At 38.0% G+C, this 5,403-nt stretch overlaps 1 protein-coding gene across 1 annotated transcript in view; it reads right to left on the reverse strand.

The window, feature by feature from the left end:
• The window catches only part of HDAC9 (histone deacetylase 9), a 455,800-nt gene that overhangs the window by 11,113 nt on the left and 439,284 nt on the right, over positions 1–5,403 (reverse strand). The gene's annotated exons all lie outside the window — the stretch shown is intronic.

Genomic DNA, 5,403 nt, shown 5'->3' on the forward strand with positions numbered 1-5,403 from the left:
CTGTCATTCATTGCTGATAGGAATGAAGAATGGCATTGCTCTTTTGGAAAGCACTTTGGAAGTTTCTTACAAAGTAAAACATGGCTCCCTTTCAGCTCAGCAATTCCACTTCTAGGTATGTGTCAGAGAAATTGAATGCTTCTGTTCACAAAATAAAAATGTGAACAAAATTTCAGAGAGTTAGATTCTTCAAAAAATTAAAAATGTCATTACCATGTGATTCAGTAATTCCGCTTCTGGGTATATATCCAAAAGAACTGAAAACAGGATCTTGAAGAGATACTTGCACGCTCATTCACTGAAGTATTCAGCCATATGAAAGATGGAAGTCTTGACATATGCTACAACATGGATGAACCTTGAGGGTATTATGCTAAGTAAAGTAAGCCAAGTCACAAAAAGGCAAATACTGAATGATTCCATTTATATGAGGTATCTAAAGTAGTCATATGCTTAGAAACAGAAAGCAGAATGATGGTTGCCATGAGCTGGGGTGAGGGGGAGAAGGGAAGCTATTGTTAAATAGGCTTAGGGTTCTGTTTTACATGGTGAAACTTTTCTAGAGATATGTTGCACAAAAATGGGCATATACTTAATGGTAGATATTGTACACTCAAAAATGGTTCAGATGGTAAATATTATGTGCTTTTTACCACAATAAAGAAAAATCAGCTCTATGGATAGAGCATTGGCCTGTGGACTGTAGGGTCCCGGGTTCAATTCTGGTCAAGGGCACAGGCCTGGGTTTTGGGCTCGATTCCCAGTTGAGGGTGTGCATGAGGCAGCTAATCAATGATTCTCTCTTCCTCTCTGAAATCAATAAAAATATATTTAAAAAAAGAAAAATCATAGCATCTTTATTCATGATAGCCCCAAATGGCAGAGGACCTGAATGGACATCTTTCCAAACAAGACATACAGATGGCCAACAGGTACATGAAAATGTGCTCAACATCAGCTAATCATCAGGGAAATGCAAATCAAAACCACAATGAGATATCACCTCTTACTTGTTAGAATGGTTATTATAAAAAAGATAAGAAATAACAAGTATTGGCTAGAATGAGGAGAAAAGGGAATCCTTCTGCACTGTTGGTGGCAATGTACATTTTTGCAATGACTATGAAAAACAGTGTGGAGGTTCCTCAAAACATTAAAAATAGAACTACTATATGATCCAGAAATTCCACTTCTGGGTATTTACATGGAGGAAATGAAAATACTAATTCAAAAAGATATCTGTAGCATTATTCATGGTAGCATTATTTACAATAGCTAAGTCATGGAAGTAACCAAAGTGTTCATCCTATCTAATAAAGACGGAATATGCAAATTGTCCATCACTTTGCAACAAAGATGGCGGCACCCACAGCCAATAACGAGGGAATATGCAAATTGACATGATAAAGATGGAGGCCATGGCTCTGGCCTAGAGCGAAGGCCCAGGTCCCAGGTGCTGGAGGAAAGTCGGTGCTGGCAGCCAGGGGAAGGAAGGCCTATTCTTGCACGAATCTTTGTGCATCGGGCCTCTAGTTAATAGATAAATGCTTAATGAAAATTAGATACGTATACACACACACACACACACACACACATATATATATATAATGAAATATTACTCAGTCTTAAAAAAGAAGGAAATCTTGCCATTTGCAATAACATGGATGGACACTGAGGGCATTATGTTAAGTGAAGTAAGTCAGACAAAGAAAGACAAGTACTGCAGATCTCACACATGGACTCTTAAAAAAAAAACAACCCTAAACTTAGACAGTAAACAGATTGGTGGTTGCCAGAGGTAGGGCAAAATGGGTAAAGGTGACCAAAAGGTAGAAACTTCCAGTTATAATTAAATATAAGTCATGGGAATCTATGTATAGCATGGAGACTACATAGTTAATAATAATGTGTTGTATATTTGAAAGTTGCTATGAGAGTAAATCTTAAAAAAATTCTCATAAAAAAATAACACAATTTGTAGCTATGTGTGGTGATGAATGTTAACTGGATTTATTGTGGTGTTTATTTCCCAATATTCACAAATGTCAAATCATTATGTACACCTGAAAGTAATACAATGTTACATGTCAATTATATCTCAATTTTAAAAAGCAGAAATAAAATTAACAACTCCAAATGGGAAACAAGTCAAACACTCACCCACATGTGCATGAATAAAGAAATTAGGCTTTGTTTATACATTGGAATCATGCATTATAATAGAAATGAACGAACTGATGACTGAATGGATTCAAATACATTATGCTTAGTAGAGTGAAAGCCAGATAAAAAGCAATATATATTACATGATTCCTTTTAGATTAAATTCAAGAACTAGGAAAACTAATCTATAGTGTTCAAAAAAAAAGGTTACTTCTGGTGGGAGTGGCATTGACTAATAAGATGCACAAATTAACTTCCTTGCTGATGAAAATGTTCTTGATCTGTTCTGGGTGGTGTGTATGTGACTATGGAATAAGTACAAATATTTTGATTTGTGCATCTCAGGTTTATCAGGTATATTGTAGTTAAAAAAATGAAACAAGGTCATGTTGGAAAGCAGATCACCAAACAAAGAGGAAAGATGTCAGAGATAAGGCACAAAATGAAGGTAAGCGTCTGATCATGCCAGGGTTATGGGTCCTGTTAAGGATGCCAATCTTAATGCTAATGGATGGAAAGGCATTTCAAGTGGAGGCATGGCAAGATTTGCTCGCTAGTTGTTTTTTGAATAGTTTGCATGAGCTCCCTGATTGCTGTGTAGAAAATAGATTAGAAAATAGGCAAAATGTATGTGAGAATTAGTAAGGCAACTACTGCGAATTTGGATGAAAGATGAAAGCACTCTGGACTTTGTTGGCAGTAGAAGTTAAAAACAAACAAACCACAAACACACAATAATGTCTCTCTCTCTGCTGCCTTTCTTCTTATTTACTAGGTAAAATCCTACATTTTCTTTCACCCTGGCTCATTTGTCCTAATCCTAGGATTTGGTCCCTAGTTCTTGGCCAATGTTAGGTCTTGTTTCATTCTGCAGCTCACTCTATTAAAATGACTTGTCACTTATAGTTGATTGCTCTTGTCTGATCCTGTGGTAGGAAGAATAACAGCCCCAAAAGATATCTATAACCTAATCCTGGAAGCTATGAATATGTTGCCTTGCAAGGCAAAACTAACTCTGTAGATGTGCTTAAGGTTAAGGACCTTGAGATGGAGAATTATTCTAAACTAGAGGCCCAGTGCACAAAATTCATGCAAGGGGGTGGGGTGGGGAAGGGTTCCCTCAGCCTGGCTGCACACTCTCCAATCCGAGACCCTTTAGGGGATGTCCGACTGCCAATTTAGGCTATAAACTGTCAGTCGGACATCCCTATCGCAATCCAGGACCGCTGGCTCCTAACCGCTCACCTGCCTGCCTGCCTGATCACCCCTAACCACTCTGCCTGCCTGCCTGATCGCCTGTAACTGCTCTCCCTTGCCGGCCTGATTGCCCCTAACCACTCTCCCCTGCTGGCCTGATCGCCCCTAACCACCTCTGCCTCAGCCCTCGCCACCATGGCTTTGCCCTGAAGTATGTCCGGTCTATTCAGTCTAATTAGCATATTACCCTTTTATTAGTATAGATCAGTGGTTCTCAACCTGTGGGTAGCGACCCCTTTGGCAGTCGAACGACCCTTTCACAGGGGTTGTCTAAGACTATCCTGCATGTCAGATATTTACATTACAATTCATAACAGTAGCAACATTACAGTTATGTAGTAGCAACGAAAATAATTTTATGGTTGGGTCACAACATGAGGAACTGTATTTAAAAGGCCAGAAGGTTGAGAACCACTGGTATAGATTATCCTGGTATTCTAATGTAATCATATGAGTCTTTAAAGGTAGAGAATTTTCCTGTTTGTTTTTTTTTAAGCCAAGTTTCCTAGCTTTTCTTCTTCAGTTCGAGAGAGACGTGATGACTGCAGAAAGGTCAGAGAGATATAAAGTTGTTGGCTTTCAAGATAGAGGAAGGCGCTCCTGAGCCAAGGAATGCAGGCAGCCTCTAGACACGAGAAAAGTCAAAGAAACAGATTCTTCCCTGCAGCTTCCAGAAAGGAACCAGACCCGTCCAGCTTCTGATTTTAGCCCAAGAGATCTTTGTCAGCTTTCTGACCTTTTGCCACTTTAAGCCACTGAGTTTGTAGTAACTTTTAAAGATAGCAATTGGAAACTAATACAATCCCCAAGTAAGTGAATGTTTTGAGGACTGCAAGGCAGCTTTGTGACCCTGGCTCCCAACATTTGTCTCCCACATAGAAAAAATCAGGAAGTGTTTAAAGAATGCACAAAGCACATTTTCTTCCTCCTCATTCTGTAAGTTGGAGGATAATCCTGTGATCTGCCAGCATCCCCTTTGTATTTTCCTTCCCCCATGAAGTCAATTCCTTTTTTCATTCCAAGAGACACTTGACTGCCCCCTTCTTCCTTTGTTGTGTTTCCCCAGTCAACCCATGTTTTTGATGTGAATACTAGGGATTCTGGTTATTCAACACATTTGAAAAAGCACATTGTCAATTAGTACTATGGAAGAAAATAAAGGTAAAATACCCATTCATAAACTCACAAAATTCATAAACTCATAAAATTATAAACATGCTTATTCCCTCAGAAAACATAATAAATAGGGAGAAGAGCTTAGGTATCATCACAAAACATTGTTATCAATGTTATGTTTAACAATGTTTTGCCTTCTATCTTGGATTTATTCATTTAATAAGTATTTGTTTATTACCTACAATGTCTTTGGCATCATGGAAGTTCTTAAATCAGCTAATCACAGATTAGTTAATTGAAACAACTTACTGCTTAGTGATTATTTGTCCAAATCTTGTTTTTAATGACTATACTATTGAGTTAACCTACGAACAGTTAAATAAATAGATGCCCAGGTACAGTCACTATATCCTAGTATTATAGATCATTATGATGAATGATGTATTAAATAAGGGAAAAGATAGAGCAAAGTGAAGACTAAGAGATAGGATAGAAAACAACGATAAAAACCATCCTTTACTGAGTTCTTACTATGTGTCAGGTATTCTGTTAAGTTCCTAGGATGTATTTTTGTCATTTCATTCTCAAAACCCTATGAAATTTTCCCTTCATTTTGAAGACAAAGAAAATAAAGCCCAGAGAGACAAGTAACTTGCCCCGGACCACACAATTATGAAGTTGGAGATTATTATTATCTAGGCCAGCTGATTGTGGAGTCACACTCTGTCCTTCCTCTGTAATTGTAAGATGATAGCTGTGAAAATACTAAGTCAGACTTCACACATGTTGCAAGACTGCCTGTTCAGCACTGAAAACAGAGATTAAACAGATGGTCCCAGGAAGAGGAGAGGAAAGAGATAATAAGGG

Source organism: Myotis davidii, unplaced genomic scaffold (assembly GCF_000327345.1).
Source record: "Myotis davidii unplaced genomic scaffold, ASM32734v1 scaffold168, whole genome shotgun sequence".
NCBI classification, from domain to species: domain Eukaryota; kingdom Metazoa; phylum Chordata; class Mammalia; order Chiroptera; family Vespertilionidae; genus Myotis; species Myotis davidii.